General features: G+C 38.6%; 1 long non-coding RNA gene across 1 annotated transcript in view; it reads left to right on the top strand.

The window, feature by feature from the left end:
• LOC122793743 overlaps positions 1 to 19,668 on the top strand; it is a 137,756-nt gene extending 118,088 nt beyond the window's left edge. Inside the window, exon 4 of the long non-coding RNA XR_006363524.1 lies at positions 19,543 to 19,668. This is a non-coding gene — a long non-coding RNA (uncharacterized LOC122793743). The remainder of the gene's footprint in view (positions 1 to 19,542) is intronic.
• Positions 19,669 to 19,989: the final 321 nt, after the last annotated feature.

Raw genomic sequence — 19,989 nt, 5'->3', positions numbered from 1 at the left:
TGTTTATATTTAAAGGTGTTACCTTTCTTACTATCATATAATTTGGACTATATTACCCCTTATTAAAAAAGAGATGTAAACATTTCCTTTTGTGACCTGCTAAGTAATTTACATTTTTCATGCTTTCCCCAAGGCAGGTATATTGTAAAGCAATATGTATATATTGATTTATATATATAAAATCAGTCCCTCTGAATGACCAACTACATTGACATGTTTGGTCAACGCAGACAGATTTTTGACAGGTGTGAAAGATCAACAATCTCAGGGTAGGGGAATATTCCCTTTCCCAGATAGAATATTTCCTTTCCCTGGGGATTGTGCAATCTCAGAGTTAGTACGTATAATTAGCAGGGGGTGTGGAGGTACAAGTAGGCTTTCCCCCTGCAAAAACACTTGTATTTGATTTACTGTGCTCTGGGAGTAGTCCCTGCAGCATGTGTACAATGTGTTGGTGTTTGTTTGTTGACATTTTAATTTTGGTATTCTGGGTGTTGGTGTAGCTGGTCATTTGAGCAGCTGCCCTACACCTATATACATATATATATATATATATATATATATATATATATATATATATATATATATATATATACATACACACACACACACACACACACACACACACACACACACACACACATATATATATATATATATATATATATATATATACTTCTTCTTCTTTAACTCGGTTCAGCTCAGCTATATAGCTCACATAATTCACTGTTTCTATAATGAATTTAACTGCTGCATCAAATATGCAAGCTGAGCAGCTTGTTCAGTGCTGCATTTGCGAGATAACATAATTAACTTTCCTATAATTGTGACCAGAAATGCAGACCATAACGTCAATCGGGTAGTTTTTGAACATAATTTATCACCCAAAAAGTCACCCTTATCTTTTTCATCTTTATAATAATGTAATACTTTCAGATTAATTTTAACCCTTTCTAATCTGCTTTGCCTGATTCATTTGTTGTCTAGTTTGATAATGGCATAAGCTGGAATTAACTTTATGTTTACTGCTATCTGTTACAAAAACCTAAGCAAGGATACTGAAACCGCTACAAAAAAAAACCTTGCATATATTTCCATATGCATTTATCCTGATGCATTTGGGTATTTGTAAAATCAGGCTTTGACTGATCATAAAGTCTTAAAAACGTTAACCCTTTTCTTTGAATTTTTTGTTGTAGGGGTTTTATCTAGTTTCACATTAAAGTGCCCTGAAAGTGAAATTTCATTTGAGTGCAAAGACTGCATCACTGATGACAAACTCCATAAAACATTGCATAACCATTAAATGGAGCATAAGCCAAACCTAATGTAATTTCAAGACCATCAAGTTTAATATTTTTTGTTATTGTTTTTGCTTCACCTGTCTGCAGCTGCCACCATCTCCCCTCCTTGTTCAGTGGGTCTACCATTCCTGCCTAGCCTCCCCCAGGCTTGGCGTGACTCATATCTGAGGGCAAGGAGGAGACTGGGTATGCTAGGGCAGTACCATATTGCTGCCAGGAAGTGTGCCCTAACCCTCTCCCCCCTCTCTCCCTATGACAGCCTTGCAATCTCTGCAGATGCTGCTTATGAGAAGTACATGCCTGCATTCTGCACTTCTGAAACATCTCGACCAAGCGGTATACTATTTGCAGCATAGTGCTTACCCAGCTCTTAATGATACTATTGTAGCAAGCCTGGGCAGTTCCCTTTCCCCAAGCTGGGTGCACCATCATCAGGCATTCACTCTCATCCTGTCTCCATATGTCCCTTTACTACCTGTGCTGCTACTTGAACCTGGATCATCTGGGGAGCAGTAAGGGTTTATTGCCTAAACCTTTGAAATGAACTTGCAGTTTTAATCTTTAGCTAAATAATTCTATTGTCTGCATCGGAAAGTTGTGCAAAAACTTTGCCATTATTATTCTTCAGTAGAACTGCTACCCTGGCAGATTTGTTATTTGAGGACTTTCTGTAGGCTTGATTAATGAGCTTAGTTTTTAAAAGATGAGGTTTCTCTGTAAAAAGATGTAGTTCCTATAAAATTATGTTAGCATCGACATGTTTTACTTCCTCCCCTAAATGTATAAACAAGCCAGAAGAAATTCAACAACCTTAGAGACTCCTGAATTAGAGCAGAACTTTTTATGATCTTGATTGCAGAGAATGTTGCTCAGGCTGTTCTTCACACACCACTGAAAGCCAAAGGTAGGTTCTTAAATATCAGGTGAAACATGACAGGAAATGTAAAGCTTGTTACAATACCTTTCTCCTAGAGCTGTGCATGAATCTGAGCAAAATTTTCTTTTTGAGGCAAATAATTTGTCTCTTTTGCAGATATATTTTTTTCCAACACATTTTATTTAATGTATATCCATCACCTTAAAGTGTCAGAATACACACCATATGCATGTTGCACTATTACTTTTCTACCAGTGACCATGCATCTCTTAATAGTACATTTTATCTTGCCTCTGTTTCTTACATAAAGACTATGCTCCACATTTCCTCATTCTGACTCTGTAAATTTCAGTACAGGTACTGATAAAATCAGCTGATTGAATTTATAACAAGTGTCACTTTAGCATCTCCATGATGTGCAATTGCCATTTCAGCTATCATGTGAGATTTACTACAATTTGTTTTAGACTGTTTCCTAAGAGAATAGCTATTTACAAACCTCTTATATACATTGGCGATCAATCAAATTGACCTTTGGCCTCTTCTCGTACCTTATCCCTTTTTGTCTGAGTTTTCTTAACTTATTTAATCTTTAACCAGTGATGTACCTCAGCATTTCTGTCAATGTGCAAGCCACATTGCCCATTTATTCCTCACTTTTCCTCTGTGCCATTTCTGAGACTTTACTTACATTACATTTAAGCTCCTCTGTGATGGCTACTACTTCCCTTTTGGTTGGTTTCTCTTTAGTCTTCCATGTTTTAGTAATTCTTGTTTTTGCAGTTATCAGTACTAGTGCAATTAAAGACAGCCGCAGGGGTGCAGCAGTTAGAGTTGCCGCCTAAGAGCAAGAGGTTCTTTGGTTTGATTCTTGGCTGGAGTTCCTTCTTTGTGGAGTTTACATGTCGTCCCTGCGGCTGCGTGAACTGTAAAGACATGCAGGTAGGTGCGTATGGATGTGCCTTCCATGAAGGTTGGGCATCAGGCTGGCAACTCGGCACTGTAAAATGTACTGCCAATCATTAGTGGACCAGTGATCCACTGTGGCGACCCCTAACCGTGAAAAGTCGAAAGAAGGTGAGTACTAGTGCAATTAAAGCTTTAAGATTTCTTGACATCAGTTCCTCAAATTAGTAGCATTAGTTCTTTTGTCAATAGAATTTCTGTTCCCTTAATTTCCTTTAGCAAAGTATTTAAGTCTTTCTTAAATTCAGAGAGGGTGTTACACTCCGAAAACATGTATTTATTTATTTGCCTTTGTTGACCGGGAAAGTCAGATTAGGCAGAGTCCATTTTCAGATGAGGTCCAGAGAGAAAAGCTCCACTGCAGTAACTTTATATTAACAAGTGAATTTTAGACAGTTCTCAGAAAAACAACAATTATATTTCTCATGAAACGACAAACATAATTACAAGACAGGTATATACATTAAAGTATTTACATCAACAATTATTAGTCTATACAGTTATTCCAGCTGTAAAACCTTGCAGAATTAAATGGATAGATACTGCAGAAGGGAAACATTATTGTAAAGAAGTTTTAGTGCTCAGACAGGTTTGCAAGGATTTCATGATACACAATGAAGTTAGTTATAAAATTATGTAGGAAGAGAGATTTTAGTATTGTATACATTTGTAAATAGTTCAACAGATATATTGAAGTAATTTGTAATATTATGTAGGAGGGGATAGAAAATGTCAGTATTGTATAGGAGAACAGTGGTAATAGCATCTGACTGAGAGACCATGGTATAGGATTAGTACTGGTTAGGCTGCCTGTTCCAAACTGGTGTACCTAGAAGGTTTATAACTTAGGTATACAGGAGGGGGTTACAGGAGGGGGTTAGAACTGTGGGTGGGCCAGTTAGAAAAAGAGAAAGAAGAGAAGTGTTGTCTAAGAGGGGGTGAAAGGGATGTATAACTTCAAGTGCAGGAGGGGTGCTCGAGTAGAGAGGGGCAAAAAAAATCTGTGATAAGCAATAAGAGGTTTGTGCTTTCAACCTGGTGATGGACATTAGCATGACCCAGATCGATCAGGTAATATATTGTTTGAGATGGAGTTTCTAGCCTGGAAGGTTGTTAATTATATTTGCTTTTGTAGGGATGGTGTTCCAGAGCTTGGAGATGTAACAGGAGTAGTGTGATATCCCAAGGGGAGGTGACTTTTTTGGCAGACATATTGAGCTGCTGCAGATGCATTCCTTTCCGGCTGTTGCAGATGTGTCTGAATCTGATGTCTTAGAGTGGGGCACTCCAAGATTAACGTATTTACCACTTGAATGGAATAGAATGGAAAGGAATAGTGAGTCCCTAGATGAATCATTTGCTTTAGTAGTGCTTAGCAGAAATTTATCACCAGAATGGGAGTCCTTTGAGGAGGTGTACAACAATAATGTGTTTTCAGGAAAATATATCAGTCTGTATGCCCTAACCAGCTGGGAGTATGTTATATAGCTCTTAAGCTCTAACCAGGTGAGCTGCTTTAAGACTTTGCAGTGGTGAGCTCGGTGTGTAGTGTTGGTAGTAAATTTAGCTACTTTGTTGTAACAGGAAGCTAGTTTGGACTTTAATGTCGAGTTTAGGATTGTAAGGATAAGAGAGGCATATAAGAGGGTTGGAAACAGTGAGCTGAGGCTAGCATTTTTCTTGCTGGGTCTGTAAGATATTGTTTTGTCCTGTAAAGGGAGCCAAGTTTCTGGCGGGTCTTTTTAATTGTTTGAGTATGCTGATCAAATATAAGATCATCACCTGTAACAATGTCCAGTAATTTAATAGGTGGTACCACCTCCTCAGTTTTAGTATTATTTGCTGATGTAACCAAGAAAGATTGTTTTTAATGGAGATAATGTTTTTGGGGGGGGGAGCACCATTTTTGGGGAGGAGGTAAGGAGTAGGCTTGAATTTTTCAGCCAGGTTTTGACTGAAGCGAAAGATACTTGGGTGATTTATTTTAATCTGGATATTGTCGGGGCAGTACAAATATTTATGGAGGCACTTCCATCCAACTAGTCTAAACTTTCTGGCTTTAGTTCCTACTGTGGGAATTAAATGGAAATCTGACCATTGCTGGTCAGTAGACCTTTTTGTAGGGCCTTAGACCAAGCCTGCTTAAGCTTCCCTGGGCAATCTCATGTCAAGTTCCTAACCCTCGATACACACCAGACAGTAATTTTTCCTATTTCGGTAGCCTAGTTCTGACTTCTATTAAATATTATACAAGTTTAGGTTGTTCCTCATCCTTATGATATGTGATTATTGCTTCCTTATCTGTGTATCAGTTAATAGTATAAAAATTACTCTCTGCAAGTCGTATTGAATTCTTTCCTTATATCTTCCCACTCTTTCAATCTATTCATTCCATGTACTTGTTCCCAATATACAGGTTCTTTATTTCTCAGTCGCTATATAGTCTGTTTCACCTGTCTAATTTTTCAACCTAGATGAAGTACTTTCCTATTCTTTAGTTGTTTTTTATGAAGTATTTGCATAAGAACTTGTCTAATATACCCTTCTGGATTATCCCATCCTTTTTGGTCCTCAGCTGCTACCAAATATTACACTGAGTCTATACCCTGCCTGAGAGCACCTTTGCCAAACAACACATCCTTCCAATATGCTATGTAAGTATCATCTTGTAGCAAATATAATAATTTTGGTTGTATGGCTTGGAAATACCTCTTTAAATCAGGCAGAGTTAATCCCCCTTCTGCTGGGAGCTGTAGTATTTCACATTTATCAGATAAGTTGTATACTCCAAATTAATAGCAGAGACTATAGAAAATGCACAATAATTGCAGTAGTTAAGCCCAATTTAGGTATCCCAGTCCTACAATGCCAGTCAATTTTGATTTTAGAATTAAGAATTAAACTGTTGATATCCTGGATAGTTGCTTCTGGAAGCTGATTAGTGTCTATATGTTTGGGAATGTCAGCAATACTTAAATACATTTTCCTGCCTTGAAATTCAAATCATATAGTCCTTCCCATTAGGTCCTTTAGTGTTTATATATTTTTTTGCTGTTGCAATTCTTTAGTTTTTGATTGTAGTTGCTCAGCAGTGATGTGTCAAGTTATAATTCCCCCATATGCTAACCTTCTTTTATCTGTTTTTTGCCCCCTGCCTGTAAGTAATCATCTCCTTCTCCCTATCAGTGAACCCATTTGTTCCCCAGCACTGAGGTCAGAGTAGACCAGGAGAGGTCATCATTCAGGCAGCCATCAGGCATGGCTCAGAAGTTTTACTTGCTTGCACTAACCCCCCCCCCCCCGGTATGCACTTGGCTAAGCTCAGATTGGGGTCATGCAGCAGGTGAACTGCATAGGCAATCCCCTCATTTCTGCAAGGAGCATTCCCTCCAAATTGTCCTGCCCTCTGGGAAGCATGAATGGTGGAAATTGCACTGACGTCATGTGCCCCTGAGTGAGTGCAACCCTCCCTATGCCTCAGGTGAGGTGAGTGGACCACGCACTTTTACTCCTCCTCCTCTCTGCTGGGTGCTCCAGTGCTAGGGCTACTAATCAGACCCCTCGTCATCTATGTCACAGTAAGGACTCCATCCTTTTGCACCACTGGGCCAGGCTTCTCTGTATATTTTAATCTGCTTCTTGACTTGCATAAGTGTGACTATTACTGTTTTAGTGCCTCTTTAGAGTGCACTTCATTTATGTTCTTTATTATGTTGACCACCAAGAAAGGGTGGGAGGTTAGGGGGTAAACTAGCAGCACTGAGTATTGATAACAGTGCATTACTTACTTATTTTGATATTTTATTTGTGATTGTTCATTTTTAGAATTTACTTTATAAGCAGAAAAGGTAATGTTAGAATTAAAAGTAATTTCTAGATGGGTTTACAATGGAGTTTCTAAATTGTGTGCTACACTCTGGATGTTGGAAGCCTTGAATGCTCTGTCTTTAGGTTTAACTTGTACTGCTTGCTATTATTGTAATATGTTACAGCTGAAACAGGCAAATCATTCTTCCTGTGACATTGTTCATTCTCCTGCAATGTTGCCATGTTTTCAAGGTTCTTTTTGGGGTGCCTGTGGGACACCAACTTCAGAATTTCTGTGTTGTATATTAATTTTACAGGGTGGAAATATCTTCCTGGTGAACAATGAATCCCCACTGTCTCCCTTGGTGAGACCTCCAGTCCTGCTTCAACATTTATACAGTGATTTGAAGAGATTTTTTATTGCAGACCAGCCTTGGGGCCTGGTCTTCCTTCAGCATATCTGGTCATTGGTTTAGCTGTAAGTGCTGTCAGACTACTGCTGGTGTGTGACCTCCAGATTTTGGATTGGAGTTCTCCATTTAAAGTATGGATACTTCTATTATTTGTATATTTTGTTCTTATTATATTACAATTTATTTTAATTTATTTTTATACTACCTTAATTTTTTCTTGGTGTTTTAAAACTTCTTAGCTAGGGTCAGTTAGAAAAGGATCATTTTCCATTCACTGACTGAAAGTGAATTACATCTAGCTAATTAGTGGGAGGAACTGAGAAATAGGATTTTTTTTATTTAGGTGCAAGTTCTGTGAGACTACTTCTGGTGTGGGAAAGCAATGAATTGTTAAGCTTGGGGGCTTTTGAGATGCCTGACATAGCTGTAAATTTGATTTTAGAAGCTCTCATCTCATCTGCTTGTTCTACTGGTCACTGAAAGATCTAATTAGGAAACCCTACACATAGACTCTTAAAGCCTGAGTTAGCAAATCACTGTAAAGCCTGAAAATTGCTTCTTAGGAACCAGCTTGGGATTTCTGCTACTTCTTACTTTTGGTGAGAGAAGAAGCAGAGGGCATTGCTTCCTGACAGTCTCTGGGAAGTGTATTTTGGACTTCACTGAGTGATTTGGTTACAGTTTTTGCGAGAACCTCTTCAGGACCTTTGTACAGCGTGGCTGCCTGTTGCATCTGACTGCTGTAGGTTCTATCCAGGGTATCTACCAAGAGAAGACTATAGCAAGTAGAATGAACCCAGTAACATGTGGGCTAATGCTAGTTTTCAGGAAGCAGCTTGAAACTGATGCTGCCATTTTGCTTCTGTTGATTGTTGATTTCTAGTTGCATGTATTTGCCAGATTGGTGTCTGTCACAGGGTTGGATTCTTTGTGTATCTGTGTCACTGCACACTTGCAGCTTTTTTGTAACCAGCAGTGTCTCCACTGACAGAGAGACAGCACCAAAAGTAATCAACTTCAAACCTCAAAGGCTCTTCTTCCCCTTCAGCCCACATTAGTCAGCACCAGAAACCATGGATTTGCACTTTCCAACCATCTCTGTAGCCAGTTTTGTTGAAACAGGCATCCTGAGACAAGGTAGCAATTGTCCTATGTTTATTGACAACCACTTACTACTTAAACAAACAAACACACTAGTATGTGAGAGATGCAGTTATTTAATGCTACTGGAGGCAAAACTGTCACATGAAGAGACTACAAATATCAGGCAGGTTATCAGTACCACACAACACCACAAAAAAAAAAACTATCACACACAGACCAGACCAAACACATAGACCTACATATTATGTGGCTATTAACTCATTACAGCTTAGTGTACCTCCAGGCATTTCTGCAGTTACCTCCTACTGTGCCTCTAGGTGTCAAATATTGCTTGTTCATATTTGCATTAATAATTCCAAAACATGCTACAAAGATGGTATTAGAATATTTTATCTTGAAGCATACATAATGGCAAACACAACTTTATTGATATTTGACCTCAGTCAATGAGTATTTGTTAGAACTGCAAGGTGATAACTTCATTTTTAAAGGCTCAAGCCACACCCACTGGAGTTAAAGGTCCACACTCCAAAGAACTGTACTGGAGGGAATGAGTTAAAAGTAGCCTACTTAAACCTCAAAAATCTCTTGCATGTAACCCAAGAAAAAAGTGCCTTCAGTAACCTCAGAAACACACAACACACCCACATTGAAACATACATCAAAGAGTCACAGTGTCTCATTTCAAAAGCCAATAAGGCAAAGACCCACAACGTCCAACATTCTGATCATACATGATTCTATTGTGAGTCATAACGATGTACCACTCACCAGATGTGCAAGGAGAGGGTCATGGTTAATACCAGGATTCAAACAAATCATGCAGGCACTGAAGTCTTTGAAGTACAAATACACATATGACATGAGGTGTACCTCCTCAGACTATATGAAGAGAGTCATGATGTCACTTTTAGTATATATATATATATATATATATATATATATATATATATATATATAATTATATGGATCCCATTCATTTAATTTAATTACATTTGGTCGAAAATGGTTTCAGGCAGCTCACTTCACTGAAAGCTCATTTGGTTGAATTTCATTTGGTCAAAAATGAAATATAGCCCCTGCCCCACTGCAGTGTGACCCTGGAGTGAGAATATTAAGTAAGGGGGGTGTGGGGGGCACAGCCCCCCACAATGGGTGGTGTGGTGAGCCTAGCCCCCCACATTTTGCAAATGTTTTTTACCGAACACACACACACACATATATATATATATATATATATATATATATATATATATATATATGTATATATTAATATATTTTTAATGGATACACCTTCATATAACAGTGAATACACTACAATTATGTAGTGGGCTAGGCCCCCCTTACTTAATATTCTCAATCCAAGGTTGCACTTCAATGGGACAGGGGCTATATTTCATTTTCGACTAAATGAAATTCAACCAAATGAGCTTTCAGTGAAGTGTGCTGCCTGAAATCATTTTTGACCAAATGTGATTCGACCAAATGAAGTAGACCCATATATATATATATATATATATATATATATATACATACATATATATATATATATATATATATATATATAAACATATATATATATATATATATATATATACACTTTGAGCAGCATTTTATGAGATGCGAGAAAATATTGTTGTCAACAAATTTAGCTTCTAGTGTCATTCAAGGGGGTCAAACAAAAATCAGTTTGAGAGGAGAAGGTGTTCATTCCTAACTGCTTTGCCAAGGTCCATTGTTGGCTTGTACCTATCCCTCAACATCTTTTGTATATTGGCTAAAACTTTATAAACCCCCAAAGTATCTTTTTAGGCAGCATAATTCATCAAAAGCTTCTAACATACCAAAACAGAACCCAGATAACACAAGTATTGCTGCTCAATTCTAGGAGCCTTAAAAAATGTGCACAAACACTTCTTACCCTGGAAAATACTGATGTATGCGTCATTATAGAGACTTTGTTCAAGACCATTGAGAGCATCCCTTCAGCTCAGGGTTTCAATGCCTACCACACGTTCAGGCCCACCTCACTAGAGAAATGTACTAAAGGCTGCAATGTCTCTGTATTTGTAAAAAAAAAAAATACTTCACTTCCAGACTAGTTAGACAAGATCCAGTCTGAAATCCCTCTACTTACAGCTTACCATTAACAAGACTTCTTAGTATATCATGGCTAACTATAGGACCCCCCTCTATGTCCCCCCAGTCCATAACTCCTGCCTAACTAGTATGATGCCCTAAGCATTAAGCGAAACACCAGTTTTCTAGGGGATTTCAACTACCCTTCCATTAACAGAGAGACATATACATCCTCTAACATGTATGCCCAGAGATTTTTGAACTTCATCAATTAAATACTCTCTAGACCAGTTAGTCTGCAACCCAAACAGGAGTGATAAAATCCTGGACTTGTCCTCACGGATACGGAACAGCTCTTCTCCTTACCAGTTGTATCTCTCTTCCTCAAATTGGACCAGAAATCAGTCACATTCACCTTAAGACCAAAGCCAGAAACATCCTCCAATACCTCGGTATTCAGATATCCTGTCAAGGCTAATCAACCGAAACTGGGTGATGACATGGTTAAATTTAACATCCCTTTCCAACCTGATAACCCTACTAATTGTATAGAATCCTTTACCGACAAGTTCTATGCACGCTTGAATAACTGCATCGATGCATCTGCCTCCCTCCAAAGTAAATACAATGCCAAAGTCAAAAATGAAACCCTATACTCAAACCAAAATATAAATAGACTGTGTAATGTTTGTCTTTTCGGCTTTTCCCAGTTAGGGGTCACCACAGAGGAACTCCGGTCCGCTAATGATTGGCAGTGGATTTTTATGGTGCCGAGTTGCCAGCCCGATGCCCAGCCTTCAGCAAAGGCATGCCCATTCACACATGTCTTTCAGAGACCACTCGACCGCAGGGAGGACATGCAGACTCCACACAGAAGGCACTCCAGCCGAGAATTGAACAGGAGAACCTCTTGCTGTGAGGCAACAACGCTACCGCTGTGGAATAAAAGAAAAAATATCGCACATAAAAATAAATGTAATTCTCAAGATGCAAAAACACTCTTGTTAAACTTAACAAGGAGCTCCGTACCCTGATCAAATCAACCAAAACCTGATATGAGGTAAAAACTGCATCCTAGGCAAAGGACAATCACAAAGCCCTCTTTAATGTTAAAAACAATGTCACAAATCCCTCTTTAATGTTAAAAACAATGTCCAGCACTGTGCAGAGTGAATGGTAAACAACATCACATCCTCAGAGGCAGAGTACATAGCCAAGATACTACAGGATAAATTTAGGTCTAACTTTACTGTCCCCCCCCCCCTGCTACATTCCCAGATGGCATACCCACATCTACACCTCCTTGTCAAATCTCCCAAGAACAGTTCCTCAAGGCACAACCCAAGGCTAAGAACACTACTTCTACGGGGCCAGATAACATACAGTCTGTTTGCTGGACAGCATGAAACAGGACCTTTCAGTCCTCCTACATAGGCTATTCAATTAGTCTCCAAACAGGCTTTGTGCTGGATGACTGGAGGACAGCAACTGTCATCCCCTTGCATAAAGGTGGAGCATCAGTGGACCCAGGAAATTATAGACCCAAAAGTCTCAACCAACCTCATCTGTAAGGCCATGGAAAAGATCATTATGGAATTAATAAGCAAGGACACAGGAAACCTACAAAATGCTTGACACAAACCAGTTTAAATTTGTCAAGGTCATATACTGTCTAGGTAACCTGCTTGACTTCTTTGTGAAGGTTACTAAACCAGGGCAAATCAGTACATATTACATATCTGGACCTCAAAAAGGTGTTTGACCACATCTGACAATCGGGTATCATAGATAAACTATCCCAGCTAAATGTTAATTACAGTGTAACTTGTTAGATAGTAAATTGGTTCACAAATAGAACCTAGGAAGTTGTGGGGGTGACTCTACCTCCTCCAAAAGATCTGTCACAAGCGGTATACCCCAGGGTTTGGTCCTTGGGTGACTCATCTTTGGCATGTACTTATCTGATGTCAATGCTAATGTTAACAGTTTATGGCTAACCATAAAATAGGTGCCATCATAAACTCCTTAGAAGACACAAAGATTCTCTGAGAAAGTCTTTCCAAACTCAATAGCTGGTGTCAAAACCACGGACAAAAACTAAATGACAAGAAATGTATAATAGTATTCTTTGGCAAGCAAGACATACTTTGTAGATATAATAATGACAACACATCCCTGAAAGCTGATCTAGTACTAGGACCTAGGAATCTATGTAGTCAGTGAACTGTCCTTTGATCACTATGTATCCATTGTTGTAAGAAAATCCCTATTCATTGTACAGCTTATTACTAAGGGTATGGTGTCCAGATCCAAGGATGTAATCATTCCACTGCATTCCGCATTTATCAGGCTGTTCATTGAGTATAGTGGCCCATTCAGTGTGTACCTGTCAAAATATTTGGAACAACTTGAATGCCCACAAAGCTTTTTTTATTAAGCAAATCAAGTGCCTAAAATCATAAGAACTATACAAACCATCTCAAAGCCTTGTCCATTTTCCCAGTGTTATACAGTCTACTGAGGGGTGATCTCTGCCTTGTGTGCAGAGCCTCAGCAGATCCTATCCTGTCACACCTACTGCAAATTCACAAGTCCAATGGGGGCATAAACACCTGCTCAGTCTCTTTTGTAACATAAATAGAACATGATGGAGGCATAGATATATATCACTGAGAATACTACTTCTTTGGAACTGCCTTTCTCTTCACATAAATTAAGGTACTCCTTTTACACTCTTCAGTCTGGGCAAATGGATGGGTGATCACAAATTCATTCCTGGTTTAGAACCCTTGTCCCTCAGGGAGAGAGGTCACATGCAAATGTTTTGCTCATCTCTGGACTGTTCATTCTTAAGATATACGTGGGGGTATATGGCTGGGCTTCTAAACAACAGGCTAGTTGGAGCCACCTTACCCGACCTCAGACTTGCCCTGACTCACCACCTTACCCTACCTCAAACTCGCCCTGACTCACCACCTTACCCGACCTCAGACTTGCCCTGACTCACCACCTTACCCTACCTCAGACTTGCCCTGACTCACGTCAGGGGCTGGTGAGGAGATCAGTGATATTGGCACAGCATCATACCACTGCCAAGGAGCGAGGAAATAATTCTGGGAACTTGATTGCAGCGCTAAAGATTTAAAGTGGTTTTAGGTCCATAGTACTGTTTTAAATGCAAATGCGCATGCCCATTTTGCTCTACTGATAATGGAGTTGAACCATTACCACCAAAATTAACTACAAGACATCTGACTGTTCAGGAATGACACATGAAATCAAGGTGCAAACCCAGTTCATTGCTCTTTTAGTTACTGCTAGAGAAATACTTCATGTTTTAAGTCTGCAAAATACATTTAAAAATCTTTGAAATTTAATAAAAATGCTTAGTCTTTTCAGTCTGGCAGATGTGTTAGAATCCAGCGAAAGGCAAAAAAAGTTTGGCTCTCCATTAAAATAAACATAGGAAATAACATGGTCTCTGCAAAGGAGGTAAGGGAGGTAATGACGTTCTGCAGTGGGTAAGTACTCAGGCATGTATATATTCTTCAGTCATAGAGCATTTTAATGTAAGTTTTGGGATGATATACTGTAATGGTGTTACATGGCTGCTCACTCATTAGATATTTGTCTGCTTTTCTTCCTTAAGCCCCAGATGATCTGAGTTTAGTATGCATGCATAGAATTCAAGTAAAACTAATGTTGTCACTCCATATGGGTAAACCTCCTTCTTAATGTTCTTTTAGTGATTGGTATTTGGCCACTATGGAACTACAACATTGTGTGGTGCTTGAATTGTGTGTTATGCTGTACAGTCTTAGAGTGATGTACATAAACATGGTCTGCAAATACATTGGACTGGTACATAGAACAAATCGCAAACTCTTACAAATCAGAGACCATATACTGTAAAGCCCTAGAGGCAATATACACAGATAATATATGCTAATAAAGGGGATGACAGTCAGTTGCAATCAACAAAGCTTAATTACTTTGTGCTTGGCTTGCCATCTTAGACACGAGTTTATGGTAATACAAGTGTAAACTAGCCACACAAAACAGACATTCAGCAGTCTTAATCACCACTGTAAGCTGTTGTACTGCGTATCAATACCAGCCTGAGCAAACAACATCAGACTACCTAAATATCCAGCTGTGTGAAAAGCTCTTTAAAACATCCATGTATAAAGGATGTATAAAGGACATTTCGGGCTTTTGAATGTTGCCCATAACACCTACTTGTTCAGCATCTCATAGCATGCAGAAACTGCATGTCAGCTCCCTTGGCACCAACCAGCTTGTAAGCCAGTGTAGATCCCATGGAATGCCTGTATACAAATGCATGCTGTTCCTTCTGTCTGATGACTCATAATGTTCACTGACAGCTGCTGCTACTCATGCACGCAAAGCAGCTGTAGAGCAGCGTGATTGGTGTTATTGCATAATGAATGAATCCGTGAAAATAAATGAAACTGCACCATAGTATGTCTGTACTACCTACAGGGACCATAGCATGTTGGATTACTTTACATAGTGCTGTGTACACTGGAGACTATATTGAACATGTACCACTCCATGTACCAGACAGGCCCTGAAAATGTATAGACAGGGGCGGCTCGTGGCATCGGACTGCCGGACAGCAGCCCCCTCAACTAAAAAGAATAAAGTGTCACTGTCACTGAGAACTTAAAAAAAAAACAAAAAAAAATTTTTTTTTATTTAAACAAGCTTCCGAGTGCGTGACTCGGAAGTATGCGCATGCGCAGTGCGCGCTTTAACCGCCTCGGGCTGCGGCGGTTTTAAACATCTTTTTTTTTTTTTTGATTGCAGCCCGGAGGGGTAATGAAGGCATCATTGTGATGCCCAGAAGTCTATGCGGTTCCAAACGCATAGAATTGGAAGGGGCTCGGACTGCGACGTCCGCAGGCACGTCATGACGTGCTTGCTGGGCTAAACGCTGCTGATTGGTTGTCGCTCTCTTCCCGGGCTTTATGTGCTGGGAAAGGAGTGAGAACCAAATAGTAGCAGCCGGAGAGCACTGAATTAACTTGTCTGCATTTTGCGTTAACGGAAATCTGTCATCGATTCTTGTCCTGAGGCTAAGGGTTGGCTAACCAATATTTCCCAACTTCGTTCGATCGGATGGACAGTGTGTGATATTACACAGTACAGCAGATCTTCAACAAAACAAAGAGTTTTAGAAAACCTTACAATTGCAAGCAAAGACACCAGCAGGTATTTTACTGTAATTAAGATTGATAACATCTGGATGTAAACAATGTTTTTCATCATTTTACATCGAGCTGGGAACTTTTATCTTCTTTACAATAAGTGACACAATCTTAACAATGATTATGCATTTAGTACATTGAGAGAAAAGCTGATATACATTTATTTACAACATTTACAGCGATAAGTTTAGCTAATGATCATAGTCAATGTATAAGCTCTGTGCTTCCTAGGTAGGAAGAAATATAGCTAGAAAGTTATTGCTGAATTTGCCCAGTTCATTCAAACACGTACACTGTGTAATCTCAGTAAGATGCACTTTCGGGTTTTTGAATGGAAGCAGATTTTTCATCCTTAAATAACTTTTGAGGCATTGAATTTCAAATTGAAGAAGCTATATTACAGTAGGATGTCTCAGAGATGGCAGTAACGTATGGGGTGTAACTAATTCCAGGCTCCTTGAGGCTGGAGGGAACACTTGAATACAGTTTATTTCGCTAGGCTTATTACAAGAATGGTTTGTAATGGCCTGTAGACTGATTGCCTAGTACTTACCAGTGGGCATATGAACAGATAGAAAAAAGGTTCTAGTTTTAAGTTTTATTCTGGTAATTACCTGCAATATATGGAATACTCCCTAATGTACCTACTTTCCTTGATAACTGTTATCTCAATTCTGCACTTTAAATATATTTTACAAGTAACACATTTTCTCTTGTTTTACACTATGGCTGTATCCCTCTCACATCCTTTGTTTGGATTTCCTTTTTAATATGTGCATGTGTCTCTAGATTACTTGTACAGTTAAAATAAAAGTAATTACTGTTGTTTGTACACTAATCTGCTTGTATATAACTGTACTTTCCTCATTAAGATTCTCCTGACTCTTTATTTATGTAATTCAAGTCGTCCTTGTCTTGTATTGTGCCATCCATGCATGCTCACTTACTTTGATTGCTTGTACATACAATGTGTTGATATTGTGCACTTAAGTATCTGTGCACCTGTGTGTGGCTGCTAGCAGGTGTTCTGGCCATGAAAAGGTGCTGCTGAATGCGTACGCTTGTTTAGCAGCTTACATATTCAATGAGCACGTTACCACAAAGTGGATAGGCTTAGCATGATGTGTACATAAATGTAACAAATCTCCAGGAATATTACCTGTTTTTTCTAAATAGAAACCACTTGAACTTTTGTTTTGCCACTAGAAATTACTTCTTCCCAGAAATAACACTGAGGGTACCAGGAATGCCTAAGCGTTTTACAAGAAGATACTAGTGTGTGTGTGTGTGTGTGTGTGTGTGTGTGTGTGTGTGTGTGTGTGTGTGTGTGTACAGATTTTCGCAAAATATCCAGATTTTCATTAAAGACTGAAGTTAGAAAATAATGACAGACATTTGAGTTTCAGATTTCATACCCTTCAGAAAATTCATACTAATGCAAGACCTACTATTATATTATCTTTCTAAGTTTATAAAAACAATATTTAAAATTGTTCTTATTTTTGGGCCTTGTCCCACTTCTATTTATGGTTTTGTCCATATTTCTTGCTCTGATATTGAGAGGTATGACAAATGTGTCAGGGCCATCACCGTCAGCTAGAGACATTTCAAATTGTGACATATTTGTTGCATGCCACTCCCCCAGGTAGTGACTCTGGATGTGTCCAATCAAGGCAAGGAGCAGTTATGCATTATAAGTGTGCAGAGTATCCCCCCATCCAAGGAAGGCACAAGTACTACAGTGGCTTTTTATCTGTCCTTGATTTTTCAGAATGTTCTGGTTTTCAGTCATATTTTTATACTGTTGATTTATGCTTCTGATTCGGAAAATGCATGTTGTTGCAGTACCTGTTAGTCTGTGTTTAACTAACAATGCTTTAATGACCATCAGGTAAGCTTGTCCGAGATAGTAAGATGCAAGTAAGCTTTAATAAGCATACTGTTAAAAAAATTACCAACATTGAAACCCTTTTTGTTGTCATGCAGAGAATATTTACATAACTAGATAACGTATAAAGCCTTAGGTATTGAAATACATATGATAGTATTTGTAATAAAGGACAGGATTACAGTATTTGTTGGAGAGTTGCAGTTATCTTTCCAGGCTTTACACGTAAACTAAACAAAATGCCAATCTATCATGTGTAGTCCATAACCTGTGCAGTAATCCTTTAAGTAATTTATCTTGAGCTGGTTTCTTGTTGCTGTTCATTTTTTACTTTGATCATGTTTTCCCAATGAAACAAGTAGACAGTTGTTAGGCAGCAGGTCTTTTTTGGATAAGAAACATTTTTACAAGCGGGGGTATCACAGAGATTGCTATTTTCAGCATGTTACTTGGTACTTTTATAAAGCTGAATATAAATTATAATTAGAACTGCAGTGCAAGAAGTGGTTTGAGATGAGTGCTGCTTGCATTTTATACTTGATTTTGACTGGCATGTTGGTAATGTATTTAAAAAGTAATTTATTTTTTCATGCCTCACAACCTTTTTGTTTCCATCTAGATATTAAGTAAGCTGTCATGTAGCCGATGCATTGAAATATTTTTTTTCTTTTACACTTCATTTTGCCTTGATTGGACTCTCATAATGATGGTTTGGCACCCAGGGCAGCGTATTTAATTAAAGTTCCAGTTTTTGCGTTTTTTAACATAGCTCCACCCCTTTCTAGTTGACCACACCCTGTCTCATTAGCCCCACCCACTCAGCTGTCTCCTGCAGCCCCCCTTTGATTTGAAGTCACCAGCCGCCACTGTGTATAGATGATGTGTGGCAGTCTTCCATTCATTTTTGTGTTCTACCCTGAAAGCATGCATACTTAACCCTCTCAACTATTATCAATGACTGCATGACTGTAGGTGCAGTCTGTCACTGGAGGGGACCCAGGACACAGAGCTGCAAATTTGTTAACCCCCACCCCAATCCAGGTGATAATCCGTAGCTACACAGTCCCCAGAAATGTCCCACAGAAGTTTGTTACAGCATATTTCAGTCATTACAAATATACACACACATATGTAAACACACACACACATACAAACTTTCACACAGACAACTCTACTGAATTGTATATAATAAGAAATACTACAAACCCAATGTCAGTATACAAAACACAAAAGAGAATGGTGCTACATTACAACATAAATTGATGAAATCTAACTTCAGTTTGATTTTATGCAGTGTTTATGTAGGATAAATTAAATTTGCACCATGGCACCATTCTGTCTATGCTTAGTAATACTGTTCCCCATCCGCTGCCAGATGGGTGTCTGTCACAGGGTTGAATTAATTATATATCTGTGCCACTCTACACTTGCAGCTTTTTTTTTGAATGTTTATAAGAAATATTAAATCTGACCTGCTGAGGAACTAAATATGGCTTGTAGTGCATAACTGCATTGTTTTTGGCATTTGAAAGGAAATGACAAGTATATATTATGCTACTTATAAATGTTATATTTGACAACTCATTCAAAAATGCTTTGAGTATTTATAATTTCACCACCAAATTTTCAGTTATAAAGGGACACCGTTCTCATTCCCCATTGAGCACAGTTCATGGAATCTCATTAGTTGAATTTATGTTATAAACAGCACTAACATCTGGACCGCAGATGATAATATTGTGTGTCAAAGTCATTTATTTGACTGCACACTATGTTGCCGAATTCACTGGCCCATTTCTTGATGAAATATATATTTGAGTATTATTGTCTCTGTTCTGCAGGAAATTTCCTAACTGATTTTACTGCTGTTTAGGGCTAGCATGCAATTTCCTGGATTTTGAAAAGGTGGATTTAATGTCTACCTCTGAATAATGTCAGTTTCAAGATTGTATGCCGAGGATGAAATACAGTAGACATCAAGACAGCATGACATTGTGTTTTTCAGGTAAGACTGACTTTTTTCTTTTTTATTCCTGACATTTATGTCATACTTTAGTTTAAATGCCAGCGTAAAACTTCCTTGCTGATAGATGTCAGCATGGCTTTAGACAGAGCATCAAAGTAATCTTTTAACTGTCAAAATGACTGGATTGGAAGTCAGGAATAGTGCGCTTTCAGTGCTTATCACTTGATTAGTTGCACATTACATAGCTGTGCTGAGCAACAGATGACAAATGGCATTGCAGAGGTGTACTTTTTGGGGAGGCACTGCTAAGTGCTACTCCTTACTACAGAACACATCAGTTTTTTGCCTTTTGTA

The sequence above is a fragment of the Protopterus annectens genome, chromosome 2.part0, assembly GCF_019279795.1.
Source record: "Protopterus annectens isolate FY-2018-M chromosome 2.part0, PAN1.0, whole genome shotgun sequence".
In the NCBI taxonomy this organism is placed as follows: domain Eukaryota; kingdom Metazoa; phylum Chordata; order Ceratodontiformes; family Protopteridae; genus Protopterus; species Protopterus annectens.
Note: the sequence above shows the minus strand (reverse complement) of the source record. Positions and strands in the feature narration are given on the sequence as shown.